The sequence below is a fragment of the Typopeltis vanoorti genome, chromosome 4, assembly GCF_054136105.1.
Source record: "Typopeltis vanoorti isolate ZY-2024b chromosome 4, IOZ_Tvanoo_1.0, whole genome shotgun sequence".
Lineage (NCBI taxonomy): Eukaryota > Metazoa > Arthropoda > Arachnida > Uropygi > Thelyphonidae > Typopeltis > Typopeltis vanoorti.
The window spans coordinates 79,289,627-79,305,820 of record NC_143552.1 but is presented as its reverse complement, the minus strand read 5'-3'; positions in this window follow the sequence as shown (position 1 = coordinate 79,305,820).

The window sequence follows — 16,194 nt, the reverse complement described above, 5'->3', positions numbered from 1 at the left end:
CAGGTTTGTGAACTTACAGAAACGTTAACAATACTTATTGTGGTAATCGAATTTACTTAATTCGAGTACCTTTTGACGAAATAAATCCCCTTAAATGAGGGACTAAAGAAATTTTATCGCGTATGTTTATAGCCAAAAAAACAAAATTCGATGAGGGCCAAATAAAAAATGGCGAACTTCACATTACAGTCGATGTTCAGTTAAACAGTGTGAAGTGACGTGTTCTCCAATAGCTACAGCAGTTCGTTTTTCCTGGCAGCGAAATTAACTGTATGTAAAGTAGACGGTGCATCGTGATGAATGGCTTTGCTGTAGAGTGACAACATAATGAATATTGATTGCCGTTCGTGCTACGTCCGCTATCTAACAGCAGTACAGCAACGGGACACCAGAGGGCGCTAATGTTTGCTCTTCTAACGATCATCGGAATTCTCTTTATTTCGGTGTGGGCTAATTAACGAAAAGTACCTTCCATATATCTCTGTCAAGAGGGCACGTGCACATCTTGTCAAATACGCTGCGTATCACTCATCTGCCACCGAGCAACGGCAGCGCAATGTTTGGCCGATTTGGGGGCAATAAGGTAGTCCGACTAACTCTGGTAAACCCTGAAATTTCTTTGGTGAAACGATCTTGTTGTCACTCATTGAGACAGCAGTTTTCTACGTCTAGAAGCTTAACATGTGTAAGCTCGAAGACGCAGAAAGGATTTAGTCGACATATTTGGATATCACTTGGCCCATAGAGCACCTGTAGAAACGTATTTGGAAAAAAGATTACAGTTGAAATCTGAATTCGTTTTTCATTTTAATAAGCTACTCAAGGGACACAATTCTAATAACCGCTTTGACAATAAATAAGCCTAAAGTCAAAAGTAGTATAGATTGACAGCCTGGTTGGCCGAGTGGTCAGCATATCTACTGAACAGGCTGCTAGTTCGAATCCCGCTTCGGCATGGACGTCTGTGATTGTTTTTAGGTGGGAGGTGTCCGGTGTGAGATCACCACTCCGTTAAATGGTGGAGGTCTAAAATGACTTAGAAAAAGTTTCATGTTTGGTCTCTAGGGCAGGGTTTTCGGACCAGGTAAAAATGAATGTAAAAATAATATGAAATAAATAATAAAAATTCTTTAGCCCGCGGTATTAATCTACAACTTTTACAATCTTTTGTGGGTAGAAGTCACATAAAAAAAAAAGTTCATACATTTCGTTAAGGCGTATTAGTAGGGAAAATATACATTAGTTAATATTAATGGGATAGTTATATTAGTTACTTTTTAAACCTTGGAAATTGTACAATTATCCATTGTCTTTTTATGCTCTGCGTTTCTATGCACTTACATAAATTAGCAGTTAGGGATTTATTTTTTAAATAGCGCAGTAAAACAAACATTACCTTTTACTAAGCAGATGGAGTTACTTCTAACCCATTTTACGGATAGATGATGGCTTCAAATGATTTTCAGACCGGGTTTTAAAACAATCAGAAAGGTAAAATACTCTTTCTCTCTAGAGAGAGAGAGAGAGAGAGAGAGAGAGAGAGAGAGAAAATATGGTTCCCTAACTGATAGTATTTGAATATTAGCATACCGAAGCAAATCGTCATCAAATAAAGACGAACTCTTTACTGAGACTTTGGTTTCTAAAAATTAGGCAAACAAATTCTTATTTGACTCAACTTTGCCTATAAATACGAATTTTTACCTATCTCTATAACACATGCAATAAATTAATAAACGTATTAAATAAATGTCGCAGCTTTGTTATTCTTCGGCTTGATTACTGATCCTCAAGGTATTTCTGTTATAGAGTGTTGTATATTTGTCAATTCTTAAAATCTGAGTCAAGTCCGACTCTGAACATCGAAACTTCCTTACTGAATGTCGATAACTATTTGGTTTTGAATTTTAATTATTATTTATTTTGTAAGTATAAATGTTCGCATTTGTTGTCCTATCGATTCAAGTTGTTTAAAAATATGACAAAGACACTAAACGCCTATTTTACGGAGGAAAAAAAGAAAAAGAAAAGCCCTTATAAATGTATCGCTGGTTTAGACAGAATTCGAACCCACTAACATGTGCCGTCCTTCCGACTGCGCTCTAAAGGGCTCACAGACTAGGGAAGCGCGAAGCATATAGGATTTAAAACAACCATCGTCCAATTAATACCCACGCTAGAATTAGTATGTTCCCCTGCTTCCTTGCCACAGCGAAATACAGAATCAAAGAAAACTATAAACAGGAATTTATAAAAACAAGAAAACTATAAAAAGGTAATCCAATAGTTTTAAGAGTCCTTATGTGAAGTCTCTGGCTCTATGAATGCAAGTGTATCAACAACGTTATTTGAAGCTGTTACTGTCAGTGATTTGTGGGAAAGTGGAAGTGTTCATAACGTTTAGGGAGTCTGGTTGATTTTCGTAAAATTATAGACAATGCCAGAAAAAGAAGATTTATATGTAAATATTCGTCTCGGTATGAGGTTTTTTTCAGAAGTTCATCATCATCATATGCTTGCGTAGTTTTGGAGCAACTTTTCTGGCCCACAATGCTAGACTGCCAGAAGAAAGACTGTTTTAGGTTCAAGTCAATTCATACAAATTTTCTCTAGGATTTTGTTTTCAGTCAATTCTTTGACGAAGTGATTTTTCCCTCCTAGAAACTCGAGTTTTTTTTTTTTATCCCATAGCTTATAAAAACCGACCGTACAGTTCGTACCATTTCAAACAATAATAAACCATTTCAGGTTTAAGAACAGGAGATGACAGCAGTTGTCTGCCGTCCTCTTTCGCTCGAAGTCTTGAAACTATCTGTAGCCATGACCTCAACTACTGGCGGCAACTAAAGATGGAGACTGCCTACCCATGTCTGAAAAGTCAGTTATGGCTAAAAGAGTTCGAACTTTCTTTGGAGAATGAAAGACGTCAGAGGATTTACTGTTTTCGATAACCATCTGGTTTTGTAACTGCTCCATTATGTGCCAAGAGAAGACTGGATACTTTCCAAGGAATCATTAGAATCATTAATCAAAAGGAGCGTAAAAAGTTTCAATTTGGCATTGAATTTTAATATCCAGCGTTATTTTATATCGTATAAATCAATAAGAAAATAATAATAAATTATATATAAAAACAAAGAAAATCAATGAAAGAAAACAAGTAGCTTCACAATTACAAAATTTATTTAACTAGCTAATGAAAAAGTATACTTCAACATAAATGTGATAAGTAAATATCTTCAAGGTATATAATAATAATAAAAAATATATAAGGCATAGTCAACATGAAAACATTTATTTATTCCAACGGTAGATATGTGACAAAACAATACATCCAAATAAACTCTTTATTTTTTCAAATATTTTTCAACTTAGTGAGTTTGTCATTCTCTGAACAGCAAAAAAGGAACATTTGTCTCATTCTTCCCTCGCAGTACTTCAGTATGACACCAGAGGGAGCTAATATTTGCAACAACCCGTCGGAAGATGAAAGAATAAAATGAACTATTCTTTGCTATTCGCTCAGCAAACTAAGTGCAGGAGAAGGAGGAACTTTGATGTTCTCAAGCATTTTCCAGTTCAATTCTTAAACCTCCATCAAACGAAACATTTAATTAATACTCTTCCCCCCTTTAATTACATCCCTGTTTCAGATTAGAGCCACTTTGTCCTCTCCGTCCCGACTTGACAACATCGCCAAATGTTATTTTTACAAGCGGGGCTATTTTTGATGAGCATGCGCCGATGTAGTGAATTATCATCGAATGTATTGAAGCAAGTGGTGATAACGTCATCAAGTCGCATATTATTCATTCGGGGGAGGGGAGATCTATTTTCATTCTTACAAAGAAAAGATGTTTAAACAGGTCATTTTTAAAAGTTCTTCGGGTCGGGAGAAGAATCACCATGTACGGCGAATACCTCGCCTACGTACATCCACCTGCATTCCATCCCAGCAAGGCTGTTTAGGAAGAGATTTTTAGACCTCTCGCACGTCCAGAGGTAATTAGAAATGACAAGGAATTATGTTCTAATTAGCCATACTGTAATTAAGTGTTGAGGTTGTTGTAGTTTTGGCTTCTTTCATCTGAAATTAAGCGATCTAAGTACCTGTGGTTTATTAGCTTACAACAAAGGGCACGTTTTGGTCTGTCGTTTCATAAAACAGCAATTTAGCCGAACTAACGTCATGTTCCCCGAGGAGGAATAAAAATGAATTCTCAACTTTCGACAAAGCCCTTTTAAGTAGTTAGTTATTTATGGGGTCAATCTCCCCCCCCCCCCCCGTTTTATTTGAGTTGAAGTCGCGTTTTGATTATGTTCTTAATTTATTAACTAATTAACTTGAGCGAAGTAAGGGGGGGGGTAGTCGCTTGGCGCCTTTATCATCGCCGATACGATGCAACTTCCGTAACTTGAGTGATTTTGCAGAAGTGCAGATGAGAGAGAGAGAGAGGAGGAATGAGTTACTGTAAGGAGATTGTTACCGGATAAATGTTCGTTACCATTACGGTTACCATAGCAACCGGGATCCAGATATCACTGCGTTTCAATGTTGTTATCTCAACACTCCTATTTCCACCTTATGTCACGTGATTAGGATACAGAAGTTGGGAACGAATGTTTAAAATGCAATATATGTGGAAAAATATTCCCACCTAAAAAAAAAAAAAAAAACTGCCGGAAATAACGCTGTTAAACTCACCGGGAACGAAATTGTGTTAGGTTTTTATACAGAATGAAAACAATCTTCAGTTGACTTATTTGAAACAGTGCAGGGAGATTGTTTTTTCAATGGTAAATATGCATCGCGATGTATATTACATGAAGGGGAGACTCCAACACGCCTATACGAGCACAAGTATGAGACTTTGCATTTCAGATTGTTAACCCAGCCGCGATCATTTTTTTTTTTTTTCTTGAAGAAGTCGGTCTTTTCTTGTATCAAAACAGACAAGCTGTTTTCTTAGGTCTTATATATCAACAAAAATACGCTACAGTCTTCTGTTTTAAAATCTTCGCATCTCGGAATTACGGCGCCAGCCTACTGAATTCACCTCTTTTGTTTCCTGCCTACATCGAGGTTTATTAAATGGCACGTTGCAAATCACGCTTTACCGAAACGTGAAAACTGCATCTCTTTGTTTTAGCACGGAGATATGGTTGACACAATTTTGAAGTTTCCTATAGGTTTATAGTATATTATTATAAATCAGTTATATTTTTTTTTTTTTTTTGTAAAAGTTACTGTAAAACTCCCATAAATTGCAGTAATGTCATATATCCTCAAATGACTGAACACAGCATGTTAAAAGAATTAAATTTATTACAATTCAGAGCATAAAAAAACTACGAATCAAACATTTGAGAATTTTTAGAACCTCTTTATGCATTATTTAAATCTCTCACATTCATTGTAGCTTGTGCAACGAATTATATTGTGTGTAATAACTATCATTTGCTTCTTTCTGTATTGTTAGATACAGAATTAGATTCGCTATCAAAAATAATCAGCAACAATGAAAATAATAGCAACAATCACGTTCTGTCAAAAACATCTAAGTGCTTACTAGATTTTATAAAAAAGTGTAATAGTCTTATGAATACATCTAAGTGCTGTTTTATATCATTTATATAACCAAGATTAGGAAATTATCAAAAGTGAGTACTACTGCTTTTCAGTTTTTCTTGAGGCACTTTTTCCAAGAAGTAAATAACTGTTTAGTTTCCTTAAATTAACTATGTTAATCTCAATTCGAAGGCTGCTGAACGTATTGAGTGCATTAATACCATGTATAGGATATAACTAAGAACAGAGAATACTTGATGTTCTTCCTGAATGTAATTATTGGAGAACACACATGTCCAAGAGAACAGAGAGGGGAGGATCAACGAGTTGCTATTACTATTTTAATAAGTTAACAGTAAAATAATACGGAATGATGGATGCCTTTTTAATATTAGCAATATTTGCATATTACGATAAACCAATTAACAGCCGCAGGATAAACGTTTTAGTTTGCTTTTATTACGCATTAATATTGGCATGTCTGATTATGCCCCGCTGTTAGGCAAGTAAAGAGTGAGGAGGAGTCAGTGATTAACATGACGAAGACTTGTTTATTTTATGATAGGGTTTTAACGCTGAATGCGTAACATGGAGCCTCCGTAGCTCAGTTGGTATAATGGTTCGGTTGAAAAGAACCGGGTTCGAATGTGAGGAAACTTTATCAGGTGCTTTCGCTCAAAGGGTGATTTAACCGGTCTCATATGGAGGCGGAGGGGTTTCCTTCCTGAAACTCGGGTTTTTCGTCCCTCAAAACAGGCAAACTGGCTAGAAGAACACGCGCAATATGGGACACTAGTAAAGTGCGAGTCTATTGCGTGAGCGTAAATCAGGAGAGAAGGATAAATGACATCTATGTATCGAGAAAATATGCAATATTTTACATTTGGGATCTTATCTGTTAGTAATTTAATAGGAAAAAAAATAAGCAGGTTGGCTGCAGATCAGTCTTTCTATTCATAGGTCAGTGGATTTGCATCCCGTCTGGAGGAAGAAAATCTATACTATAAAATTATTTCATCGGAAAATAAATTCGTCATACACTCATTTCAGTCAGAAGTGGCAGGGTTTTTCATCTGAGAAATTGCTTCCATATTACACAAAAACAAGCAAACCTGCCGTAGAACACACAAGCTAATAATATAACACACACACACACACACACACACACACACACACACACACACACACACACACACACACACACACACACACACACCGACCTCGTATCTTAGATGCTCCGATCGTAATGCTAATCAAATTAATCACATGTATGAGCAAAACTTCACTGCCAGATAAAAGGTCAACATTATCCGCTTTGTTTTCTAGGGATTTACACGATTCGATGTAGAAATGGAGACTGTTGCTTTGTACATTACCCGCGTACTGTAGAAATTATCAAAGAAAAATTAGAATCAAGATTAAATTATAATGATGAAGAACAAGGATGTCGTAAGGGGAGATTATGTACTGATGCTGTATTTGTTTTAAGATAAATAACAGAAAAAGCGATAAACTTTAACAAACCAGCATTTATGTACAGTATTTCATTCATTTTAGAGAAGGCTTTGATGGAATCAGATTACAGGTTGTCCTGAAAGTAGAAAAAAAGAAAGAAATTTAATCAGGAAAAATTTGGTAGGATATGCAGATATAGCATTACTTGCAGAAAATGAAGACGATCTCGCAAATTCTAACAGACAGATATGCGGAATATTTTTAAACATTTAAATATCAACAGCGAAATCTTATGATGGTAACTAAAACTAACTAATAATAAGAAAGCGAACTGATTGAAACTAAATGGGAAAATATTGGAATAAGTAATGAAATTTGAATATCTAGGAATAGCTGTTAATCATGAACATGACAGACGGAAGTAAAACAATAATTCCAAAAGGCTAATAAAATGTCAGGATGATTAAAATTCAACAATATGGAAAATAAAGATCCAACAAAAGAGACTGTAAATCCGTAGTCCGACCAATATTAATTTACGCACGTGAAATAAGAATAGAAACTTGAAAAATGCAACGTGAAAGCATTAAGAAAATAGCTAATAAAACAAAATCTGATAGAATAAAAAACGAAAAGATTTATGAAGCATCTCATTTACAACCCATAAACGGATAAAAAAAGAGAGATCAGAATGGAATGAGAATATTAATGGAATGGATCCAAAAAAAAACACTTATATTCAGTTTCCAATTTCTTACTAATTTACAGACAAAAAAAAAGTGATCGGCAGATTGTCAACTTTGACGAAAAGAAGAAGGGAAAAAAAAGAGCATCAGAGTTAAATAAGAAATTGCTTCCTCATAAATATGGTTTGATGGAGCATACTCGAATGAATATGATCATTTCATGAACCGAAAAAACGGCGCCAGAGGAACTGATAGATCAAATATTAAGACACATAACCTCTTTCACGAAACATCAGCTCCATTGTACTTTCCCGGCATCGGCATAACAACCACACAGGAACTTTCAGCACACACACAACGTCACATGATTTCATAGTTCATTGCGTACTGTGCTTGAGTGTTGTACCTTCAACACACTCTTTAGATAGAAAATACCGGGTGCAGTATAAACATTTAATTATAAAATGATTTATATATGACTGCTGCCTATTATTAGTTTTCCTTAAATTTTTAATTACAGAATAGATTATTCATTTAATCGGCATTTCAAGCGATATTTCGGTTCCTTTCATGTCAAAATACGGATCAATTCTCATAAGGTGTGCTCCTTTGACACAGCACCTCTTCCCTCTTTTTGTTGTTAGGCATTAAGGATAACAGGGGATCGTGTATCGAACTTGTGCAATTATGAGAGATGAGATGGAGTGAAAATGAATAACAATAAGCGATTGTAGTAAGAAAACAAAACGCTATAGATAAAAGAAGAAAGAGAAAATTAAAAATTCCACAAAATTAGAGCAGCTTTTGCCACAGCTGTTTTTGTTCTATTAATTGTATTAAGTGTGGGTTCGTGTTGCGAAGATGTTTCTGTTGTCCGCACACGGAAGAAAACCTTGCTCGATATTCACACCGATCTCCGCCACCCCCCCTTCCCCCCATTCTCATCTTAAATAGAGCCGCGAACATGCTAATCGCAAAGAATCTTTGTTCACAGGTTTCAAGTTTGTTCGAACTTTCCTTGTAGCCCCGTTCAAAGAGACACAAAAGACAAAGAGCAGAAATAGATGGCAGCACCGGCGGTGTGTTTATTAGCCTCTTTGTTAGCGAACGAATAAAGTCGCAGAAATCAATTAGTTGTTTAAAAGGTTAGCAGGAAATTCAGAAACCCGGAGAAAACAAAGGGATCCTAATCAAGTGGAACACAAGAGAAGCGCCAGGCAGCAGCACGAGGAATCTAGAAGTACCGTAAAGTGCGCTTGACAACTACCACGAAACGCTCTGAAAAATGGTCGTCAGCTAATGAACTGAGTGTAACGGAATGCGGTAAGTATTGTAAGTCAACGGCCATACATTGGCCAGATCGGAAGGACTCTTCACAGTGTGTTTAATAGCAGGAAGCGCTGGTAGAGGGCGACCGGTAGTTGCGAGCTCCATCAGTCGCTCATCACTAGTTTATCGGCCTTTCATTTCACTTTTATCGGTATCCGGTTCTTAATTAGATACTCTGGAGACCGTAATTGATAGTTACATCGGTTAGCCACCCACTTGAAACAAGGGGAGGAAGAGGAGAAGGGTTATCGAAGCACCCTTTCCTTTGTTCCGGAAATCAGCTAGCTGGCCATCGTGCACAATCCTAAATGCAGTTCGAAATCAACATCGAACATAACTAATCCTTGGAATTGCATTGTAAGAACTGTCAAACTCAATAATAACACCAATAGTATAATGATCCACTAACTAATTGTTATACTGTACATGAATGGCACGAGCTCGAAGCACTGAATGCCACGAGGTTTGCAAAGCACGAACTTCACTGTTGTGCTCAACTGACTGAATTGGCATTTTTATTTTATTGAAAGCGATCATATAGAAAGACGATCCATGATGTGGGGTGTATATTTCTTTCGTTTCCATCGTAATATTTATAGTCACCAGAGGGCTCTGATGTACCCTGTTATGTGTATAGCGTCGCGTGTACTGTGCAGCAAGCAGCAAGATTCAATTTCTCTCTGCATGGATGATAAAATCGTTGCGTTATTCCAGGCCACCTCCTCGACTGGTCGGCATTTATTGTTAGAAAGTAAGAAAACACATAAGGGTGGAAGAGGGGGGGGGAAATAGATCTGTCTTAAAGACCAGATCTCAACTCCGTTTGTTTAGCTCGATGGGTCTACTGACCTTTAACGATCAATGGTGTGCAGCTGTTACAGGCTTCGAAATAGCCGTACATAGCGGCAAAGTCGAGAGCGAGGACTTCACAATTGAATAGAGGACTTCGATTTTGTTGCAATCAGTCATCCAGATTAAAGGAATATTGACAGATTTACACTTCACCCCTACACGGACCACTTGAAGGAGAAAATAGTTCCGGTAATGACCCAACGAGGGCTGCTCTCCCTCCCTGCGTTTCTCCTCTCCCACGAGTTTTCCAAACGATGCTGTGGTATCAACAATCGTTATCACAGCGATCCGCGTGGAACCATCTTGCACGCGAAAAACAAAAGGGACAGCAGCAGCAGCGTTCCTCTTTACGATGACTTCCGGGCGGCCAAACTTAGTTTAAATGGATAAGCTAAGGTGATGTACGCACTCATTGATCGAATATATTTCTGATGGTGACTTCATTCGATGGGAAGGTAAATGATGTGGGCTGCAAATGCTTTTCCATTCACCGCACTCGACTAACGATTGTGATCATCAGTATGCCGGGGGGGGGTGTTAACCGAATGACGATGTTTATAATTTTGGTATTTCGGTTATCATATGGATGATGCTGAGGAAGGCAGACGAAGGACTGTTGCTATGGCAACTGTATCCAATTTTGAAGTCTGCATTATAGCGTAATCGTCAGTTATTTTAGAATCTCCTTAGTTTGTTCATACTCTTACAACAGAAACTAACATCCTGTCTTTTCTTTAATGTGGTTTACATGAAAGATACAAAGCTCTGCCCATTCTTCTTAGGACTTCAGCAAACCTTCTTCACACCTGTAACTCTATCCCGCAACATCGCACAATAACACCTTTGACCGACTAATACACAAAGCCATGTTGCATTCCTTTACGTAAACTGCGTCACACCGGGAGAAAGGGCGTTTCTTTGTTCTCAAGTGCAGTTATTTCTCCTTCTCTGAAACGAACAGGCATTAAGGGTAAAATCATTTAACGGCTATCACTGGTCTAATCGTGATTTGTACACGAGTCTTGTTAGATTCCATCCACGGTCTTTGCAAATCATTCTGGCGATTAACCGAGAAATATTAGACAGTAGCAAAAGGGTTGATGCGACGTTATGACTTTCGTATTTAATTGAAAAGGCTACAAAAGGAGTCTTTCTCCGAGCAATTTCTAAACCGTTAGGGAACTAGTTGTTGAAAATAACGCGTCATTTAAATCGCCCCATCGCAACGAGCAATTAAAGCTGGCCGAGGATGTTACGAGACAAGACAGTCATTAGAGAAATCACACAACTGAAAGCGTGTGTGCGTGCGTGTGTGTGTGTGTGTGTGCGTGCGCCCGCGCGCGCAAAATGTCCAACTGTTAGAGGAAATTACGTCAATAAAATCCTTCCCACCCAACAAGAGACACTTAGGGAAAGATATTAACGACACTCCGTCATAATTACACGTGCAGGGAGGGGGGGGGGGATGGCCCAGATCGTGTTGTTTGAAGGAATGTAATCGCTTGCTATGCACAAATACTCATTACCGTTTGCTCCGTCAATGTTCGGCAGAAAAGGGTCCGATTAGCGGCGCGTTTGTGAAGCTGTGTGTGTTGGCGAAGAATAATAGTTATTATCGAGGGTCGTGCGATTGCTTCTACCTCCCCCCCCCCTTCTACTTCTCTTTTACTTTGCCGTACTGGTTGGTCGACAGATGCTCCGATTAATCTAATTTTCACGCACTGTAGACAGATTACGGATCCTCCCCCCCCCCCACTTGTGTACTTTGCTTAATAAATTGCCCTCGAGGCGTAACGAAAAATGTCCATTCCAATCCAGAGAAATTTCATGATTAATCTCTTCCTTTAAAAGACGAAGAGAACATGGCTCACAAGGTGTTCTCTGACATTAACTCTGGTCTTAGACAGCTTTTACAAAATTATTCACACTTTTATTTGCATCTCTTATGGATTTACGTTCCTGTTTCCCTTTAATTTTATTGTTTTCGTATGTTTCGTTATAGGCTGTCACCGAAGTGTTAAAATTCAAATGAATGCAAAAGTATTAGACCTTTTTGACACTTGAGTCTAATAAATTGAAATTAAAAAAATCATATTTTGCTTTATGAGAAAAGATGAAATAGGGAATATGCAGCATATTGAGACTATGGCGTTAATTGGTTAGGATTGGCCGATTTTGAGGATGAGAAAGAGATGGCCAGTTGTTCCTTATGACATAGGTCAGAATCCATCGTCAAAAGCACTTTTATTCTTTTACGTGTTAGAGGGGATTCGAACCTAGATCTCTCGCTCAAAGAGCATGGCTGGTTCTTCCAACAGTGCATTGTAGTTCTTCGGTAAATAATTTTCCTGTTATCTGTTTTTTTTTTTTTTTTTTTTTTTTTTTTTTACGCTAGATCCACACCATACAGGCTTTCGAAATCAGATCCGACGGAATAGGCTGGATTATCCTCATTCCCGTAGAGTGTCCTATGTCTGTATATTGCGTGTATTCTTATGCTGGTTTGCCTGTTTTGCTGGACGAAAATCTGGAAATTCGAGTTTCCAGATTTTCATCCAGGAGAAAAAGACTCTAATCCATCTTCTACTGATAATCGGGTGTTTAATCTCTCATAATTCTTTCCTAAAGCAATTTTTGAACCTCTTTTAAATCAAATATAAACAATGAGATATGGAGTCAGTTACTCATTGGAAAATAGGTTTTCAAAAGAATCTTGATCAAAATTTCAAAACAAAACAAGGAAAATAAAGCGATAGAACGAAAAATAAAATACAAATAATGATATAGAAAGGAGAAAAGAAATAAAACTCGGAAAAATAATAGAAAACAGAGAAAATGATTAGAACACATTGAAGAGAAAAGTTTAGTTGGTAGCTTATTTTCTTAAAGTCAACAGGATAAATTATGAATCGTCTATATTTGCATTTCTTAAGTAGGTAGAGTTTTTTTTAAATTTTTAAAAAAATCAAATGATGTATTTTACAATCAAGAAATGCTGTTTTCCTATTTAAAAAATCTTAGTTTCTGATTGAAAAATCATCAGCCGACTAACTCAGTACTGGGTAAAAAGACCCACAAAGTTTCTCCATCCATTTTCGGAATTGGAAGAACCAATTCCTCTTATGGTATCTCCAAAAGATGAGAAAGGGCGGAGAAGGCGAGCCAAGTGATAATCAATGACCCAAGCCGACTTATTTCCTGCAGATGTGGCGCAGATCATAGCAAAGAGGTCACGGAGTTTCCGCATTGTTATAAAACATCCCCCCCACGAGGACTAATTGGAGCACTTGCCGTGCGTGCGCACTCGAGATTGATGTCGTAACGTGCAAAACATGGCGTCCTCGTGACAAGAGATTATTAACGTATTTTACGTTTCGTTAAGCCTACTTCTCGTTAGTGTGTCGCCTGATTTGCTCATTATCTCAATCATTTTATTTAATTACTCATTAATTACCGCCTTCTTATAAAAATTGCCTAACGCCTAATAACAAGCCGTAGTCGTACGCAGGGCGGAAACGATACAGCGAAGTGGAGTGTAATTACGCAGAAGGAGGAGGACTTAATTAATACAGTAGATGATGGAAGAAGTAATGAATAGACCGTCAACTTTTGATCCATCATTGGAAAATGTCCCCGGATTACGGGCTTCTGTCCCTAAACGACTTTATGGAGAAGACAGGGTCTGTTCTATTTAGCGGGGTCTTGTGTTTTGCTGAAGAAACACATTTAAACCTCACTCGGTTAACTTTTCTGTTCATTAACGTTTTCAATGGCGTTTTTATGGCAAAATTATTCTGGAAAAAAATCTCGTGGCAAATGAAGCCGTTCCTTACAGAATTTCTTTTGAAAAATTCGTCCGCAAATTTCTTTCCTTTTAGAAAGATAGGCCAATGAGAAAATTAGGTTAGAACGAGAGAAGGTTTCGAATCAATCGACGCACTCTTGTGTCTGCAAAGCGGCATTTAACAAGGATTAGACAACTGAAAGCGAAGTTGACTTCAAAGCTGGGGATTTAAGAAGGACATGGTTGTCAGTTTAAATTATGTTTCTTGAATTTTACTTGCTAATGAGATACTTTCGTATCTCTTTATACACGCGCACACACACGCGCGCGCGCGCGCTGACGTGAGTTATACGAAGTTATTCACTTTGGTGAACAAAGCTTTCGGGTCTTAGTGTAAAATGAATGAGGAAACTTCTAAAACTACCAGTGGAAGAAACGAAATTTAGAAACTGGAATAGTTATTTAAAGGCGAAATATTCCACCAGAAGATGGATATGTCAGGAATATTTCTAAAAATATTATCCAATGCAGGTGTCGTCGTGAATTGCTAAATGGAAAGCATAGTGAGGAAACGTAAACAAAGCACTTCATGAGATGGTCGTATGACGCAACAATAAATAGTCCTCATAGATCTTTTCTGTGCATGCGTGAAATGACGTGTCATACGTCGGTCAACAATGGAAGCAGAGTGTCTAATAATTTATGCATACTTAAAGGTTAGTAGATTCCAGTAAGGGCAGCGGAGTCCTTGTTATGGGTATTTTAATGAGCACGTGAAAGAGATAAGTAGGAAATTAATTCCTTTGAAATATGTTAAGAGATGAGCGCTCCTCTAATGAAGAATGGCAAATAAAATTCTAGACAAAGTGTTCATTGCTGTGTTGAGCTAGTTGTGAAGCCTTTATAGAGAGTTCAAATATAGTTTTGAGGCAAAATTAGAGCTTTTGAACTAAGACAGTTCAAATGAATAGTTGAGGAATCTCATGCATATTTTGAGGAATCTCATGCATTATTTTTAACTAGCTCAAATCTACGTTTGAGCTAGTTAAAAATAAGGACATTTTTGAACTAAATCAAATTAAATCACATGAACATCAAGCTTCATTCCCATGTTCTTTAAATCCACAAACACGTCGCGAATGTCTTAAAATCAAGGCATATGAAATTAGTGACAAGTTCAAGATTCGCCTTTTCCTTCCGAAACATTACCTCTACGTTTCTTGTTTCTTCTCTTTTTTATTATTATTTTTGTATGCAGGCGTGCAGATTACCGACAGAACGGAGGGAAGAGGAAAAAGGAGAGGTTGCATGGGTTTATCTGGTTCCAGGTTACGGTTTGCCTCAGAGAGCATCACGTTCGTTGTTTAGCCGCAGGGCTAAATCGTAAACCGCTCAGTCGTCTTATCGGCACATACAACGACACCTTCTCGAGTGTACGTTACGGAAAGCAACGAAAGAAGAAGAAAAAAGAAGAAGAAGAACGGCATCGCACTGGGCCATCAGTCAGTGTTACAAACATTGATTGCCTCCGGAGATACGTGCTTTGAACGGAGGACTTTTGGCCGGCCGGACTTTGTAAGGTGTGTTGTTGGGTAGCAGGAAACAAGTCCTAACCGTGGGGCTGTTTTATGTATCCATAAAGGGATTGGGGTTCCTTTAATATTCGGCGCCTATCCGTCAGCAAATACGCCTGTGTACACTCCGTGCGCGAGTCTCTCTGCCCGTGATGGATGGCGTTTCTTTGACGCTTTTTATTACTAACGTTTCTCGTGCTCCAAGTAGATGTCTGGTTTAGAAGGAATATTGTGGAGAATATTGTGATTCATCAGAGAAAGAGAGAGAGAGAGAGAGAGAGAGAGAGACGTTGTGTGTGGGTGGATGAATACATGCGACAATGGAGGTTTAATAACAAAGACGAGATTTTGTGACATTTTTCACATTGACGGGCTCGGTGGATAAGTTTTCATCAAGATAATTATTTATTCATTGCATAATGAAATCGGAGGCCTCGTGGATGGTGAGGAGACATCTCTTGAAGCTCGCATATACTTCTATAATAGACCAAGTTCTGTTAGCTGTGTAACTTGAATAATATTCTGTTGTGCATGGTCTGTACAAACTCCAAGCGACGATTTACTTTGATTCAACGATGGTACTTCGTTCCTGTTTGTTGTTCATGTGCCTGTCGAGTATTTGTTTTTACTATTTTTGTATTATAACGACGAAGTTCTTGTCTTTTAATAATTCCTGAAGCTTTTATAATCAGCAAGACTTATCGGAAAGATCTCGATCAGCATTCAAGGCCAATTAAACTTAGCACGATGAGAAAGCATACATACGACAGATATTGACGGACAACACATTAGCTGTCTTATTGTTAATAGAAGTTAATACAACCGATCCTTCCTTTTAATATTTTTGTGAAGGGGTACGTGAATTAGGGTTTATTTGCAGGTGAAAGAGAGCAGTCAATCTATGCATGTTCTTTAGTACAGGGCTTGACAGAAGAGACAATATTC